The sequence below is a fragment of the Glycine soja genome, chromosome 4 (assembly GCF_004193775.1).
Source record: "Glycine soja cultivar W05 chromosome 4, ASM419377v2, whole genome shotgun sequence".
Taxonomy (NCBI): Eukaryota; Viridiplantae; Streptophyta; class Magnoliopsida; order Fabales; family Fabaceae; genus Glycine; species Glycine soja.
Window position 1 is genome coordinate 33,391,199 of NC_041005.1, and position 19,369 is coordinate 33,410,567.

The following is a 19,369-nucleotide window of genomic DNA, read 5'->3' on the forward strand; positions in this document are numbered from 1 at the left end:
TTTTTCTTGGTCATTCAATTCTTTTTTATTGACCATTATTTGTTTCTCTTTTTCCTGATTATTTTCACCTCTCACATCATTTTTTCTTCCATCAATACCTTTCTCTTCAACAGCTTTCTTCTTGAGTCCAACACTCTTCTCTTCCTCATTCTTCACAAACCTTTTACTTCTTGTCATCATAGCTTTGCATTCCTCCTTGGGATTCTTCTCTGTATTTGCCACAAAACTGTTGGATGACTTGTCAGCTATCTGCTTGGTCAGTTGTCCCACCTGGACCTCAAGGTTCTTCAGTGTTGACTCAGTGCTTTTATGATTTGACAGTGTTACCTACATAAACTGAGTCAAGGTCTCTTCCAGCTTAGTAGTCCTCTGAAAGATGTTAGGCCCTTGTTGGATTGGCCTATTCGAAAGTCCACCCTGATCTTTGTTGAACTGATTGCTAGGGTGTGACCTCCACTGTCCTTGTTGACTATAAGGTCCTTGCTAGAAGCCTGAAAATCCTCCTAGAGTATACCCTTGCCGCTGTTGATTTCCCATATAATGAATTTCTTGAGTGTTTTCTTCAATGGGATTACATTGGCTTGTTTCATGAGCCTCACCACAGATGGTACAACCTGTCACCTGCAAAACAAAAGAATGTGTAGGTTAACCAATGGATAGTTTAGTTGGCAACTTACCGAGTGCTTCTGTTAAACTCTCAAGTTGCTTAGACAACAACTTATTCTACGCCAATAAAGCATCATGTGATGATAGTTCTAACAAGCTTTTCTTTGTGGGTTGATGGGTTTTGTCGTGCAGAATGGCATGATCACTAGTTGACATATTCTCAATCAATTCAGTTGCTTCTTCCGAGGTCTTCAGCTTTATTTCCCCCCCAGCAGAAGCATTTAGCAGTTGCTTGGTTTGTGGTCTCAGCCCATCTATGAACAAATTCAATTGAATTGGCTCAGAAAACCCATGGGTGAAATTCTTTCTCAATAATCTTTTGAACCTTTCCAATGCTTCACTCAGAGATTCATCAGGGAACTAATGAAATGAAGAGAGTGCAGCTTTCCCTTCTGCAGTCTTGGACTCTGGGAAATATTTCTTTAGAAATTTTTCAACAACTTCTTCCCAGGACTTAAGGCTGTTACCCTTAAACGAGTGAAGCCACCTTTTGGCCTCTCCTACCAATGAGAATGAGAATAGGTTGAGTCTTATAGCTTCATCTGGCACACCAGCAATCTTAACAGTGTTGCATATTTTGATGAACGTTGCCAAATGTGCATAGGGGTCTTCATTAGGTAATCCTTGGAATAAATTCCCCTGTATTAAATGAATCAAAGAATGCGGGTAGTTGATGTTGTGAGCTTGCACTTCAGGACGTGCAATGCTAGTAAAGAATTGTGGTACTGAGCTACTTGAATAATCCTCAAGGGTAATCCTCTGGTGGTGCTCGTCTGCCATGGTAGTGGCTTCAGGCAATTGGGTAGCGAATTCCCTTGATGATGGTGAATTAGGTGATAATGAATCAGAGAAATAAGTTTCTTCCTCAAGAATGGATGCAACTGTTCTGTCTTGCAAAAGTTTTCTTCTCCTCTCGGCCCTGTTCCTTCTTAATGTAGCTTCAATTTCTAAATCCAGAGGAAATAAATTGCCCATGGGAGATCTATGCATATAAAATACTAACAGAAGAAAGGTTATCCAATTCTATAAGAGAAGAAAAGTAGGAATTGAGAATAAATATTCACATATAATCAAAGAATAACAAATAAAGAATAGGCACCTAAAAATGAACTAACTTTCCAAATAAAAAGAAGTTCCTTGGCAACGGCGCCAAAAACTTGTTCCGCTTCCGGCAAGTGCACTGGATCGCACAAGTAGTATAAAACGGTAAGAACCAAGTATCGAACTCTCGGGGAACTTGTGTTACTTGGTAAAGCTATTTCAGTAAATAGGTGTCTAGTGTGAAAAGAGATGTATTTATATGAACTGATGTGTAAAGTAACTATTAAAAAGGGAATATCACGTAAGAAATGATGCGTGAAGACAAGAAGGTGACACGCTGGTCTTCCTAGTAGGTGCCTGATGCTCAAAGGATATTCTCTATTTAACAATGCTTATGTGTTCTATGGTGTCTTCTGAAATGCTAAAGCCCGATTCCTCATGATAGTCTAGCCTAATCCTGATCAAGCATCATCCGCAGATTCCTCTTGTTGGAGGACTAAACTCAACCATGACCGCATTAAGACAAACATACAACAACTAGGTTACCGTACCCCGATTCCTCGTGAATATACGACAAACTAGCCTTGTCCTATCAAGTTCTGAGAATCAGACCAGTTTCCACTATTGAATGATCCTAAGGACACATGCATCTATGTGATCAAGGTAAAGGCATGGTAGAATGAAGTTCTGATAGCACAGTGAACACACAAAATATCATTAAATAGATAAAAAGATATTTACATCAAGTACCTAGAAGGAAGATCCAACAGAGGATTTAGCTTTCCATAACTGGGAAGCTTCCTTTACAACAAAGAAAAGAGAAAGATGAAAGATTGTAGAAATACAAGTGGTGGGGATGTCTCATTCACCTATAGGACCTCTCAATCACTCACAAACTCAGCTCATGCTCTTAAGACGGCTTCCTTTTCTAACTCTAGTCTCTACAGATCTTCACACAACAAAATCTCTCAAACTCTCTGGAATTTGGACTTTTCTCTCTCTAGAACTGAAGTCATGCAAGAGCTCTTCAAGAAAAATGGCCAAACTCCCCTTCTAAATCTGATTTCAGACTTAAATAGGTGGCTTTGTTTGTGCTCGTGCGCTTAGCGCAACTCTGATCCGCTCAGCGCACATTAGTGAATATTGGCTTAGTCCTGCTTTTCTCGCTCAGCGAATAGACTGAAGCAGTTCACTTAGCGGGATGACACTATGCTTAGCGAACATGCACAACTCATCCTTCTTCCAGATTCTTCCTCGCGCTCAGCCGGGGAGTGTTGCGCTCAGTGGATGGCTCGCTAAGCCAGCAGATTTGCTTAGCGAGAAGGTGAAAATCAGCACTTCACAAACTTGCCTAATTAACCTGAAATTGAGAGAAAATGATTATTAAACACACAAAATAGAATTACTAGGTATTTATTAGCTATCTTAAACTAAAAGAACTTATAACACTACAAAATAACCATAAATTGGAGGAGTTTGATACAATTTACACAAGTTTTATAAACAAAAGTTAGTCGTATTCACCGACTAACAAGTACCGAGGCTTACCATCCTCCTCTTCTTCTATCAAACAACAATGTGCAGGCTCACCATGATATCTAAATTCGATGTATGACAAATCTCCATGTGGGCTTACTTTGAACATGGACGCTAGAGTGGCAAGGGCGTCGACCATCTGATTTTCCTCTCTAGGAATGTGATGAAACGATATGTCATTAAAGAGTTCCATCATTTTCTTGATGTAATCCTGGTAAGGCACCAATTTCTGGTCTCTGGTCTCCTATTCATCCTTCAACTGATGAATTACCAATGCTGAGTCCCCGTATACCTTGAGTAACTTGACCCTGAAGTTGATCGCCGCTCAGATCCCAAGGGCACATGCCTCGTACTCCGCTATGTTGTTTATGCAGTCGAAGCACAACCTAGCCGTGAAAGGTATATATTGTTTGTCTGGGGAAACCAATACTGCCTCGACCCCATGGCCTAGTGCATTAGTCGCACCGTTAAAACACACAATCCAGCTATCCCTATCCTTATCCTTGACCTCCTCCTCAAACAAGGTCATGATATCCTCATCAGGGAATTTTGGATGCATAGGCTGATAATCATGGATGGGTTGTTAAGCTAGATAATCTGCCAAGGCGCTCCCCTTTATTGTCTTCTGAGTGACGTAGATAATATCGAATTCTGACAACAGAACCTACCACCGAGCTATCCTTCCAGTGAAAGCGGGCTTTTCGAAGATGTACTTGACGGGATCCATTTTGGACGCCAACCAAGTAGTGTTACTCAGCATATATTGCCTTAAATGGTGAGCTGCCCATGCCAAGGCACAACTCATCCTCTCTAGCAATGAGTAGTTCATCTCGCATGCGATGAACTTTTTGCTTAGGTAGTAGATGGCCCGTTCTCTTTTTTCGGACTCATTGTGATGTCCCAGCACACACCCCATTGACTCGTCTAATAGAGTCGTGTAAAGGATAAGAGGTCTTCTGGGCACTGGCAATACGAGCACAGGGGGATTCATCAAACACCATTTAATCCTATCAAATTCCACTTGATAATCATCGTCCCATTGGATGTACTAATTTTTACACAATAATTTGAAAAGAGGCTTGCAAGTGGCGGTTAACTGTGATATGAATCTCGCTATGTAGTTCAACCTTCCCAAGAAACCTCAAACCTGCTTTTACCTTGTCTGGATCCACCTCTATCCCTTTCTGGCTAACGACAAAGCCGAGCAACTTTTTGGATTTTATCCTGAATGTACACTTTGCAATATTCAGCCTTAACCTGTATTTATGCAGTCGCCCGAACAACTTCCGCAAATTGATTAGGTGTTCCTCCTCCGTCCTTGATTTGGCGATCATGTCATCCACGTAGACCTCAATTTCTTTATGCATCATGTCGTGGAATAATGCCACCATGGCTCGCTGGAATGTTGCCCTAGCGTTCTTCAGCCCAAATGACATCACCTTGTAAAAGAAGGCTCCCCATAGAGTGATGAAGGTTGTCTTTTTCCATATCCTCCGGTGCCATCTTTATCTGATTGTAACCCAAAAACCCATCCATGAAGGAGAATAGGGCAAAGCTAGCAGTGTTATCTACCAAAATGTCGATGTGAGATAAAGGAAAGTTATCCTTTGGACTGGCTCGGTTCAAATCCCAATAGTCTATGCATATTCGTACCTTTCTATCCTTTTTAGGGACCAGCATGATATTGGCGACCCATTCTGGGTATCAAGCAACTGCCAAGAAACCAACATTGAATTGTTTCTTCACTTCCTCCTTTATCTTTAGGGACATCTCGAGCTTCATTCTCCTCAATTTTTGCTTAATCAGGGAGCACTTGGGGTTCAGAGGTAGCCTGTGCTACACGATATCTGAGCTCAAACCAGGCATATCCTGGTATGACCAAGTGAAAATATCTTGGTAGCCTCGCAATAGGACCACTAGCTCCTCTTCGACGTTTGTGGACATACAAGTGCCGACCTTGACCTCTCTCCTCTCTCTGCCAATGCCTAGGTTCACAACCTCTATTTCCTCTCAGTGCGGCTTGTTAGTCAGTTAATACGACTAAATTTTGTGTAAAAAAAGTTGTGTAAATTGTATTTGACTCCTTCCATTTACAGTTCTTTTTGTAGTATTGTGAGTAATTTTTGTTAAATATAGGTATTAAGTACTTAGTATCCCACTTTTGTGTAATTAATAACCTTTCCATTTCAATTTCAGGTAAAATAAGAAAGTTTGTAGAAGTGATGATTTTGAGCCACTCGCTAAGCCAATTCTCTGGCTTAGCGAGCCATCCACTAAGTGCAGCAGTTCATAGCTAAGCGCGTAGAAGATCCTGGAAGCAGATAAGTTGTCATGATGCCCTCAGCGAGAATCAATTGGCTAAGCGCACCACTTGAACCTCCAGGCTGAGCGAGCATGCCTGGCACTAAGCCAGAAGTCACTTACATGCACTAAGTGAGCCTATCTTCCGCTAGGCGCACGCCTCTCTATGGACTTGCCTATTTAAAGCTGAATCTCGAAATGAAGGGGGTTTGTTGAGTTTTTTGGAGAGTTCTGGTTGTGGAAGAGACTGGAGAGAACCAGAGCTTGAAGAGGAAGCCATCTTGCAGAGCGTTGGATGGGATTTTGAGTGATTGTGAGGTCTCTAGAGGTGGAGGAGACATCCCCACTACCTGAAATTCTTTAATCTTTCCCTTTCTCTTCTCTTTGTTGTAAAAGAAGCCTCCCTGCTATGGAGAGCTAAATCCTCAGTTGGTTCTTCCTACGGGGTACTTGATGTAAATACTTTTATATCTATCTAATGATGTTGCATGTGTTCTCTATGCTATCAGTACTTCATTTTTAGTATGCTTTTGCCTTGATCACGTAGATGCATGCTCAGTTAGGGTCATTCAACATTGGGAAATGGTTTGATCCATAAAACTTGATAGGACGGGGCTAGTTTATCGTATTTTCACGAGGGATCGGGGTACGGTAACCTAGTTGTTGGTATGTATGTCTTAATGCAGTCCAGGTCCAGTTTAGTCCAACAAGAAGGATTTGAGGATGATGGTTGATTAGGATTAGGCTAAACATGAACGAGACATCGAGGTTTGGCAGTTCAGGAGACAACATAGAACACAAAAGCATTTTTAGGTAGAGAACATCTTTAAAAACATCATTCATCCAGTAGGAAGACCAAAACATTCTTTATCTGTCTTCACACACCACTACTCACGTGATTTTCTCTTGAATAGTTTAGTTTACCTACCTGTTCATACCACGCACCAAACTTTCGTCCAAAGGCACTTATTTACTGAACCAACACTTTACCAAGTAAAACAAGTTCCCCAAGAGTTCGATACTTGGTTCTTACCGTTTTATACTACTTGTGCGATCCGGTGCACTTGCTGGCCGTCGAACACGTTTTTGGCGCCGTTGCTAGGGAACTTCTTTCTATTTGTAAAGTTTAGTTCAGTTCTTTAAGTGTCTATACTTTATTCTTTGATTATTTGTGAATATATTCTTTTGATTCATATTTTTTTTCTTCTTGAATTGGATAACTGATGTTTCTATTAGTATTTTGTATGCATAGATCTCCCACAGGCAACCTAGTTCCTCTGGACTTGGAAATTGAAGCTACCTTAAGAAGGAACAGAGCCGAGAGGAGAAGGAAGTTGTTGCAAGATAGGGCAATAGCCTTCATTCTAGAAGAAGAAGCTCAATCTTCTGACTCCACATCATCTGATTCACTATCATAAAGGGAATCAGCTATATACATACCAGAAGCCTCTGTCATGGCTGATGAAGACCAGCTAAGGGTTACCCTTGAGGATTATTCTAGTAGCTCAGTGTCGCAATTCTTTACAAGTATTGCGCATCCTGAAGTGCAAGCTCATAACATAAATTATCCTTATTCTTTGATTCATCCGATACAGGGGAACTTATTTCATGGATTACCAAATGAGGACCCCTATGCACATCTGGCAACGTACATAGAAATCTGTAACACTGAAGATTGCAGGAGTGCCAGATGAAGCCATTAGGCTCAGTTTATTTTCATTTTCTTTGGCAGGAGAAGCCAAGAAGTGGCTACATTCATTCAAAGGTAATAGTCTGAAGATGTGGGAGGAAGTTGTTGAGAAATTTCTGAAGAAATACTTCCCCGAGTCAAAGACTGCAGAAGGGAAAGCTGCTATTTCATCATTTCACCAGTTTCCTAATGAATCCTTGAGTGAAGCATGGGAGAGGTTTTGGGGTTTGTTGAGAAAGACTGCCACACATGGATTCTCTGAGCCAATTCAATTGAACATGTTTATAGATGGGCTGAGACCACAAACCAAGCAGTGGTTAGATGCTTCAGCAGGAGGAAAGATAAAGTTGAAGACCCCTAAGGAAAGATGCTTCTGCCAGTGATCATGCTATTCTACGTGATAGAGTGCATCAACCCACCAAGAAAAGCTTATTGGAGTTATCATCACAAGACGCTATGTTGGCACAAAATAAGTTGCTTTCTAAGCAACTTGAGATCTTAACAGAAACAATTGGTAAGTTGCCAACTAAATTCTCTACTAGTCAACCTTCACAGTCTTTTATTTTGTAGGTTATAGGTTGTACCATTTGTGGTGGTGCTCATGAATCCGGAAATTGTATTCCTTTGGAAGAACAAACACAGGAAGTTAGTTACATGGGAAATCAACAAAGGCAAGGATACAACCAAGGAGGATTCTCAGGTTTCTAGCAAGGTCCCTACAATCAGCAAGGACAATGGAGATCACACCCTGGTAATGAATTCAATAAGGACCAGGGTGGACCTTCTAACAGGCCGCCTTAACAAGGGCCTAACATCTTGCAGAGAACTACCAAACTGGAAGAAACCCTGGCTCAATTCATGCAAGTGACCATGTCCAACCATAAGAGTACTGAGTTAGCCCTGAAAAACATTGAGATTCAGGTGGGTCAACTGGCCAAGCAGTTAGCTGAGAAGTCATCCGACAGATTTGGGGCAAATACTGAGAAGAATCCCAAAGAAGAGTGTAAAGCTGTTGTAACAAGAAGCTGGAAGCTTGTGGCGGCTGAGGATGAGCATGTTGTTGCTTTGAAGGAGCAAGTTGCCTTGAAGGACACCACTGTTAAAAAGAAGAATAAGGTAACAGATGCAATGAGTCAGAGGGGGGAAAAACAAATAATGGTCAAAGAGAAAGAAATAAAAGACCAAGAAAACGAAATAGAGGTAAGAAAAGAAAAAGAAAAAGAAGAAAAAGAAAAAGTTAAAAAAAAATAAAGATGAAGAAAAGAGTAGAAGTGAAAAAGAAAGAGGAAAGAGGAAAGAAAAAGCTTCTGATAAGGGTATGGAAGTGTCGTATCCCATGGTACCATCCAAAAAAGATAAGGACCACCATTTGGCGAGATTCCTAGACATTTACAGGAAATTGGAAATAACTATGCCCTTTGGAGAAGCTTTGCAGCAGATGCCACTCTACTCAAAGTTTTTGAAAGATATGTTGACAAGGAAGCACAAATACATTCACTAGGAGAATATCGTTGTGGAAGGCAACTGCAGTGCTGTGATACAGAAGATCCTTCCACCAAAACACAAGAACCTTGGAAGTGTGACTATTCCTTGTTCAATAAGTGAAGTCACAGTGGGAAAGGCCCTCATTGACTTAGGAGCCAGTATCAACTTAATGCCACTCTCCATGTGTAGAAAGTTAGAAGAGATGGAAATCATGCCCACTAGAATGACTTTACAGCTTGCTGATCGATCCATCACAAGGCCTTACGAGGTAATTGAGGATGTTCTGATAAGAGTCAAGCAGATGGTCTTTCCAGCTGACTTCATGGTTATGGATGTGGAGGAAGACCGTGAGGTTCCCATCATTTTGGGGTTACCCTTTATGTTAACTGCAAGTTGTGTAGTTGACATGGGAAGAATGACATTGGAAATGGGTTTTGAAGATCAGAAGATCAACTTTGATCTATTTGAAGAAGACAAGCCTATGTCAGATCATAATGTTTGCTTGCAAGTGATGGAGGGTGGTAAAGAGGTCCTGAAGTTAAAGGACAAAGTGGATATCACCCATCGAGGTAAAAGCGTCAAGCTAATGATGTTAAAGAGGCACTTCCTAGGAGGCAACCTAGTTTTAATTATGTTCTTTTGTTTTTCTTGCATGGTAAAAGTTAGAACTTACTTCATAATCATTATACAGGGGTATATCAACTTGTTGGAATAATAGATATAGGGGTTTTTCTTGAAGAAGGACTGAGTTTTAATAGAATTTTTTTTTCTGAAAAACAGTCCTCTCACTAAGCCAAATTTCTCTGGCTGAGTGCATAGTTGACATGCGCTAAGCGAGCCATAAGCCACACTGAGCGATTCAACCCCTGCATCTATAGCTGACTGAGTGCGCTAAGCGGACCATCATTAATCTAAGTCCAATTCAGTTTGAATTGAGTTGGGCTAAGCCAACAGTCACTGTGCTAAGCCCAATATGTTTGCGGTATGTAGTTGGCTAAGCAAGTATCAACTTGCTAATCCAAAGACCCCTGTTCTATAGGATGCATTTCATTCACTAAGCCGGCCCTGAGCCCAACTTAGCGAAAGTTGCAGGAATTTTCATCTACACACCTCGTTGAGCGCCACGCTGTGCGCTAAGCCCAGCCCCAAAAAAAAATTGAATTTCAAAATTTGGGCTTGGGATCAGCGAGAAGGCCCGCTAAGCAAAGAGCCTATTGAGAAACCAAATGTCTCACACATTTGCTTAGCGTGCCAGCTCGCTAAGCGAACGCATCGGTTTTGGCTTAAGTGAGTGTAACTTCAGTTACACTCACTTTACCCAAAATCTGTAACCTTTTCCTGCGCTCTCTCTCAACCTACAAAATCTTTCTTGCATTTTCAAGCATCCTTTAGCGCAATTCTTTTCTAATCATCAACGAACATCTATGAATCAAGTAAGCTTCTTAAATTTACCTTTGTGTTTGCTTTTGTTGAACCTTAGGATAGAAAACCATAGGGTAAAGACTTTGATTTCTTTAAGTTAGACTTTAAGTAGATTAGGTGAAAATTAGGACTTTGTAAGGGATTGTACTGTGTATGTAAATGTGATAGTTTTGCATGTTTGGTAGGTGCCTTTTAAAGGCCTAAAAAAGAAAAAAAATAGAGTTCGTTTTCTGCATTTTTTTCTGGAAAACACGACGAACTCGCTAAGTGCGTCTGCTGCGCTAAGAGAGTTCATCAAAAGTGTTTGAATGTATGTATTTCTAGATGAACTTGCTAAGCCAGCTATGATGCGCTAAGCGAGTTCATCTTTTTAAGATGAATGTTCATCATCTAGTATGAACATGGCTAAGCGACAATTGTGCACGCTAAGCCACCAGAGCCTTGAAAGAGACAAAAGTCGAGGCTAAGCGAGTGTTGTCTCGCTAAGCCCAAGTAACTTAGAGCATTTTCTGATTAATTGTTGTGTGCTAAGCCAAGGATATTTGAGCTAAGCGCAATTCATTACGGAAATCATTCGGCTAAGCACGTCTGATGCGCTAAGCCACTTAACTTAGAAAAATTTTGTGAAGTTTTGGGTGCGCTAAGCGCCACTATTATGGGCTAAGCGCTATTCAGTGTGGCCTTGACTCGGCTAAGCGTGACCCTGTTGTGCTAAGCCACTATGTGATATAACTTGCTCTTGGCTAAGCGAGCACCTACCTCACTAAGCCAATTATGCAGAAACAAATTTTCTGTCATAATTGGCTAAGCGTGCCCCTATTGTGCTAAGCCGTAGTGTTATATTTCTGAGGGCGCGCTAAGTGAGCAGTATCTCGCTAAGCGCACATAGTTAATTTCAGCTTTTGTTTTATGCTTTTAAAATTGAATAATTTTTGTTCTAATGTGAATTTTGGGTTCTTTTTATAGATGGCATCCAGGAAAAGGAAAAGCATCGCTTCTAGGCCTCAAGCTCAGTATGATACCAAGAGATTCAAATCCTTGGAAGCTTGGAATCGATAAACAGATAACATTCTGGACCGGAGGATCATTCTAAAAAGGAATGTTAAGATCTATCATACCGAATTTGACGAGTTTAAGGCAGAGATGGAGAGGCGTAACTTGCACAAACGCGTCGCCAATCTCCAAGATGGAATCATAGATGTAGCTGTGGTGAAGGAGTTTTATGCTAACTTGTACAGCCCGGAAGACCAGAGCCCTAAGCAAGTGAGGGTGAGAGGATATTTAATCAAGATTGATGCTAACATCTTGAATACCTTCTTAGAGACCGCAATAGTTTTGGAGGAGGGTGAGACACTGCCTACTTATTCCAGATTTACGAGGATGAGGATTGATCCTCAAGAGTTTGCTGCCCGTCTCTGCATTCCTGGTAGGGGTTTTGTTCTGAATGTAGAGGGCCATCCTTGGAAGCTTTTGAGGAAAGATCTCACCACTCTTGCACAGACATGGAGTGTCTTCTCCTACAACAACCTGACTCCCACTTCCCACACCTCTAATCTTAATATGGATAGAGTCAGGTTGGTTTACGGCTTAGTCACGGACATGGACATGAATATCATAGCCCTAATCTCAAGTCAGATTTCTACCATTGCCCAGAGTAACTCCTCTAGGCTCGGATTCCTAGCCTTGATCACTACTCTATGCAGAGCTAGAGGAGTTACCTCTAACAGTCTTACCTATGAGAGCCTGAGCTCGGCCATTAACTTGGCCTACATTAAGAACTATTAGAATGTGGATGATTTGACAGTGAACTTCAGAGGGGCTAGGAAGGTAACGGCTCGACCAGCAGATATTCCTTCTTCTTCCGCACCACCAGCTCCTTCCACTTCTACCACTCCTACACCAGCTCCTCCCACTTCTGCCACCCTTGCACCAGCTGCCCAGGACTCTCAACGCTTTGAAGCCATGCTTTAGAGTATTCGTCAGGGGCAGATTTTATTGCTACAGAGCTTGCAGGTGGTAGCTTCTCTAGGATCCATTCTGTCAGTAGAGCAGTTCATTGAGAAGGTATCCTGGCCTGGAACCTTACCTTTTGCTGTGAGAGAGGGTGAGGGCCCCAGTGCTCAGGTACCTCAATAGGTATACATGAGACTGTTGATGCACGTGAGTCACAGTTGAGGCAGGAGGCTGCTACTCCTGAGAGGACATCGCAAACCCCAGAAGGTCCACTCTCACCAGGGATGGACCTATCTTTTGCTTAGCAAGTCAATCAAAGCGTGGCCTCGGGGTACCTCATGTGTGTCCCTATAGGTTGAGCAACATGTGCATGCCCAGACTAAGGTTGTTGGCTCTCAAGGGGTATGGGAGCGGAGTGGTCAACATTCTCCTCGGGCACACGTACAGCATCAGGTGGTGCATAGTTGGGAGGCAGGCCATACGGTGGGAAAGGGTGCTTGCTCTGGACCTGCACAAAATAAGGACCGCCTATGCTTCCCAACGCTTCCCATCAATGACCTAGCATGTCCGAGACCACACAACTTACTTGATTCACTCCAGATGGGTGAGTTAGATTTGCCTCAGAGGCGGCACTTGTAGTGGCAACTGCAGTCGCATTGAGCTCCATTATTTTCTTCATGCTCAACATGGCCTCCATCATGGTGGCCATTTGGTCTTTCATGGCCTCCATGTCGACCTTCATATGTTCCTAAACTTCCTCCACCTCGCTCATGATTCTAGCCCTGGCGCACATTCAGTAAAGGTGTCGTAAAGTGCGTTCGTTCTTTTTTGTTACAATGATTACTTTTTTATGACGACAATGACTGTTAAAAACAGAATGCAATGAGTAATGCAACAACTAACTAAACGCGAATGCATGAGAATGATAAGTTGCTGAAGTATTGAATTCACACAAGACATTCCATAGAACATGGGGTCAAATCAATCCAGATTTTCATTAAAACAACATTGTCAATTACATCAGAGCCAAAGCATAAATACAAGATAGACGTCCCAGTGATTCCTAATTACATGGGTCATTAGTTCAACCATGTGTTGGCAATAATCGAAGAGACCGAGAACTTCATCGAGAGCCAAATACGTGTCAGCCACTGTCTTGGCTCTGGCTAAGAACCTTGGAAGCTCTTGACTCTCATTCAGAGTGACAGCAAATCTATCCATCCATTTCATAGCTTCCTTATGCAATAACCCTATCACCCTTTCTCTCGCCTCCTTTTCAATCTGCATAGCCGATACCTTTGCCTGTTCATCTCCCAGCCTCTACCCATGACTAGCGGCTAGGTTCACCTTTTCTTTATATTGATCGATGATTGCCAACATATTCTCTTCAGTCTGGCTTAACTATTCCGTCAAACTTCTCTTTGACCTTTGGCAACTCTTCAATTTATCCTCTAACACCATGCTTTCCATCCTTGATTTGTGTTAGTCATCTTATACGACTAACTTTTGTATAGAAAACTTTTGCAAAATATGTATAGTTTTCCCCAATTTATAGTTATTTTGTAGGAATTGTAAATATACTTTGTTGTGTTTTGATCTCTGTCATTAGGGTCTCTTTTATTGGAATTAATGTTAAAATCTGTATAATTTCAAGTAAAAAGGAGCCATTTTTATGAAGTGCCAAATAGCTATTGCGCTAAGCGAACTTAGTGGGCTTAGCACATATCCATCGCTAAGCGCGGCTTCAACGCGCTTAGCGTGAAGAAGGAATCTGGAAGAGCACCTGAATCGAAGTAGCACGCTAAGCGTGAGATCCGCTCGCTAAGCGAGTCATTCGTCTCTTGCCAGGCTCAGCGCAGCATTGGCGCCAAGCCCAAATCCACTTACTCGTGCTAAGCACGACGACGTGATTTCAGAGCCTATTTAAAGCCTGAATTGTTAGAATTAGGTTAAGAAGAAGGACAACAAGAATGAAATCATTACATAGATAGCATTTGCACACACTCAGAGGTGGAAGCAATAGCAAGGAGCCATTTGAGAGTGTTTGAGTGATTGTGAGGTGCCAAGAAGACGAGGAGGGATCACCCTTCCTGTGTAAGCATCAATTGCTCTTCATTTTCTGTCTAATTTGTAATTTAGGTCTCCTTGTAATGGATTGCTAAAACCCTAGTTGGGGATTTCTAATGAACAGATGATGTAAATACTTTTCATATCTAATTAAGTGTGTTTTATGTGTTCATTGCTTCTATCAATGCTTTATTGTTGCATGCCTTTGGTCTGATCACCCACTAGTGTGTATTGTTAGGGTACTTTAGCACTGGGAAGTGTATTGTTTCCTTAGAACTTGATAGAGCAGGGCTAGATAACTGCATTACTAGGGATAAAGTGAAGGGTTTTAGTTTTTCTAATGTTGTGAGTATAATACTGTTTGAATTAAACCTAGTTCAACAAGAGGGATCTAAGAACGAAGTTTAGTTTGAATTAGTCTAAACTTACGAGGGATCGAGGTTTAGTACTTTAGTCTTCAGCATAGAACACAAGAATACTCTTAGTTAAAGAAATATATTTATATGCATCAACTCATTTGTTAGAAAGACCCATCGCTTTTAAACCATTGTTGTCATTTTTAATTGCTTACATTTACTACTTTTTAGCTTGGATATATTACATTTCTGTTTCTATTTATGAGTATCAATGTTTGTTTACACAATGCCTGATTCCTAAACAAAACTTTGTCTAATCCACAAGTTCCCTGTGTTCAATACTCGGATCACTCCATTTTAATTTAAAATACTTGACGATCTGGTCTGCTTACCGGTAACACACACAACCCCATTTTCGTGTTTTGAAAAGAAAAGAAAAGAGTAAGAAGTGAACCGTGAGTGAGGGCGAACAATTTGTCCCTCTCGGCCCTTCTAAGTTTGAGCTTGTTATTGCTACCCCACAAAGCCCCTCGAAACTTGTTCCTACCTCATTCTTCCCGTCTGGCTCTTTTTGTTTCTCGCTCTAATGCTTTGACTGTGGTCATGTTGATGTCTTTCAGCTCATCACAATCTTTCCTGACCCTAGTGATTGTCGTTTCCAACTTCTCTTTCACCACTCTTGTCTTTTTGAGCTCTTCTTTCAAAGCTTGCACTTCTTCGCTTTCCTCAGCAATTTTAGCCTCTTCCCCACTTAGACCTTTTAGCTTTGGGAGCCAAGTTATCCCTTGCGTTCTAGACTTCAACAACTTGTGATAGCTACTGATGATGTCGTTGCTACTTCCCTTAAGCTCTTTATCCTTTCTTTCCACTCTATTCCATGCTTTACGGATTCTCTGAAGTATCTTTGCATTAGCTTCATTGAAACCTCATGCGATGAAAAGCGCGATGATTTCCTCCGATAGTGCACCTCTCATGAGGGGAGGAGGTTGTATGACAGCTCGCCCAGGCGAGCTGGTTGCTTCCTTTAGAAGTAACTTGCTCGCCCAGTTGAGCTGGTTGCTTCACCTTTAAGTTTTCTAATGGGCCCAGGTGGGCCCAAGGGCTGGAAAATGTCCCTAAAGTGACCATTTGCCCCTTTTTTTTTGAACATTTTACACATTTCCTTCCGAAATGTCACAAAACCCTTTGGATTGCGCTGTGATTAGTGTTAAGTAGCTCAATTCGGCCGGCAAGAATCCAAATATTAACTAATGATCGTCCCCGAATGAAATTAGGGTATGATAGTTGCCCCTCTTTACTTATCTTTTATTGGAGATAAAAGGGAAGTAAACATAAAGACACTAATTTCGTTCGGGCAATCTCACCACCCGATCGACCACTAGCGAAAGCCCAGTCAGTGAAACCTGTCAAAAGAAAGGGCATAAAAGGCATCAGGTATATCAACACAAGACCTTGAAGTCTTGCAAAGTAAGGGAGACATTTGAAGTCTCGATGAAAGACTCTAATATCTTAGAAAAGATAAAGGGCGGAAGACACTGATTGTCTTCGCATGCCAACGGACTCGCTTGTCTCCGAAAGGCAAAAAAGACTACAATAGCCTTGAAAACATCAAAAAGAACAGATGACCATGTTGGTCTCCTTTGCCATCGGACTTGATTGTCTCTGGATGGCAAAGGAGACTGCAATAGTCTTGAAAACATCAAAAAGAACAGATGACCATGTTGGTCTCTGCATGCCATCGGACTTGATTCTCTCTGGATGGCGAAGGAAGTGGATGGCCATAATTTATCTCTGCATGCCAACGGACTTGCTTGTCTCTGGATGGAAAAGGAAGCGGATGACCATAATTTGTCTCCACATGCCAACAAACTTGCTTGTCTTTGGAAGGCAAAGAAGACTGCAATAGCCTTGAAAACACCACAAAGAACGGATGACCATGTTGGTCTCCGCATGCCATCGGACTTGATTGTCTCTGGATGGTGAAGGAAGCGGATGACCATAATTTGTCTCTGCGTGTGACATCCTGGAAATCTCTTTTGGGCCATAACATGCCCATTGGGGTGTGTTCCAAAGGAACCTTCATGAACTTCCACCAGCATCTGCTCAGCCACCCTGGCATCCACACATTGGAGGAAAACCATGTCATGGTTCCTCTTATACAAAATGCTTCCACTCAAGAAGAAACCGGCCGTTAACCTTCTCAAAGTTCTCTTGTCATTGTCGGAAGCCCCCTATGGGTACTTGATGTGCCATTATTTTCTCCTATTTCTTAACCCTTTTTGCACCATTTTAAGTACTGATTAATTTTAATTGTCAAATTAATTAGACAGTTTTATTATTTGGGCCCATTCAGCTAATTTGATTTTTTTAATCTAATTTTAGGAATTAATGAAGCATTGGGCTTGAATCCAGAATTGGGCTTAGATTTGAAGAGGACAGACTATTTTATTCTACAAAATTAGATCTTAGCTTATCTTATCTTATCTGGATATTATTTAGATTTGATCTCATCTAGATATTATTTCATCTAGATCTTATCTTATCTTATCTAGATTTGATTTGATTTTATTTATGGGCTTGGATTTAAAACAGATTTGTAAGCTTTGGGGTTGGAAAACTATATAACAGCACCAAGGTTCTAGTTTAGGCCCTCTCTTCTCTCTTCTCTCTCCCCTATTTTTGTTTTCTACTTTTAGGCTTTTTCTTTGAGATATTTTTTCGTTTTGCAATTCCAGTAGCAATAAAATTTTGTTCTTCAATTTATAAGTTCGTTATCTATTGATTAATGGAAGGCTAAGTCCCCAGCCTTGCTTTCTCTTGAGGATCAAGCGCAGTTCTCTTTGAGGTTCTATTATTACTGTTAAATTCTGTTCAGTTTTTCCTCTTCACTAATTACTCTAAATTTGTTGCTATTAATTCATGCATGCTTAGTGCTTGATTAATTGTCTCTGTGCTTAATTTACGTTCATGCTTAATGATCATTTATGAATAATTGGTGTATGTGTTGCTTAATCACATAATGAATGCCTTGTGTTAAATTTCGCTTAGTAATTTAATTTAGGGTTGGATTAAGTGGTTAAACCGCTAAGGATAAATTCTTGCAACCTAGGATAAGAGACTTGCTTGTGAATCAAGGGAAAGCAACATATTTTAATTTTGATATTTTTCTAATTCAATTTTACTCGCTATTTAATTTACAAAAGCTAACAACCCCCCCCCCTTTTTGTTACTATTTCCTACTATCTGTTATGAACATTTGGTTTATCATTGCTCGTTGGGAAACGACCTAGGATCACTTCCTAGTTACTACATTTTAATGTTTATTTGATCCGGGTACGGCCTCAATCAAATTTGGCACCGTTGCTGGGGAGCAGTGTCCAAAGGTTCATAATAGCTAGTGTCGTGTTAGGGTTTAATTCTTGTGTTCGTGTTTAATTCTTGTGTTAGTGTTGTTTAGTACCTTGTTATTTTTTTTAGTGTGTGTGTTCTGTTTTAGTTTTGCTGTTCAGCGCTTCCCCTGTTTCAGTTTTGGTGTTTGTTGTGAATAGTGCTTTGCGACGGATTTAGCGACCACTTTTGTTGAACTGGAAAGCAGGGTAGTAGTGGAAATCCCTTAGCGACGGATTTTAGAGATCACCCTTACTGAATTAATTAGGATTTTTTGTTTTGGTAGCTAGAGTTGTTATTTTTGGCTGAATTTTTTTGTGGTCACTTCTTTTTATCCATATTTTGTGGGAAAAATAGTTGGAGCCCTTAGTTTGGTCAGATTTGAAAGTTCCAAAAAAGTAGCAAATTTGATTTTTGTCAAAACTTCAAACGGCCATAACTTTTGCTCCGGGTATCAGAATGACTATTATTATATATGTATTTGGGGTAGAAAAAAATTTCCCATGCCGTGGCAGCCTGCCATAGGCCGGTTGAGGTATCCTTCTTCCAAAAATTTCAATTCTATAAAAAGTTTTTTTATGAAGGACTCTGTAACATGGAGAGAAGTATGATAGATGCTGTTAGTGGTGGAGCCCTTGGAGACATGACCCCTGCTGAAGCCAGAAATTTAATTGAGAAGATGGCTTCCAACTCCCAGCAATTTAGTGCCAGAAGTGATGTTATTGTCATTAGAGGAGTGCATGAAGTAGCTACAAATTCATCCTCATCAGGAGAGACTAAGAAGCTTGAAGGTAAACTAGATGCCTTGGTTAACCTGGTAACCTAATTGGCCATGAATCAAAAATCTGCATCTGTCGCCAGACTCTGTGGTTTATGCTCCTCTGCCGACCACCACACAGACCTTTGCCCTTCTATGCAACAATCTGAAGCAATTGAACAGCCTGAAGCTTATGTTGCAAACATCTACAACATACCTCCTCAACCTCAGCAGCAAAATCAGCCACAACAGAACAACTATGACCTCTCCAACAATAGGTACAATCCCGGATGGAGGAATCATCCCAACCTTAGATGGTCGAATCCTTCACAACAGCAGCAGAAACAACAATAGCCTTATTTTCAAAATGTTGTTGGCCCAAGCAGACCATAGGTTCCTCCACCAATCCAACAGCAACAGCCCCAGAAACAACAAACAGTTAAGGCTCCTCTGCAACCTTCCCTTGAAGAACTTGTGAGACAAATGACTATGCAAAACATGCAGTTTCAACAAGAGACAAAAGCCTCCATTCAGAGCTTAACTAATCAGATGGGACAGTTGGCTACACAGTTAAATCAACAACAGTCCCAGAATTCTGATAGATTACCTTCTCAATCTGTCCAGAATCCCAAAAATGTGAGTGCCATTACATTGAGGTCAGGAAAGCAGTGTCAAGGACCTTAACCTGTAGCATCTTCCTCATCTGCC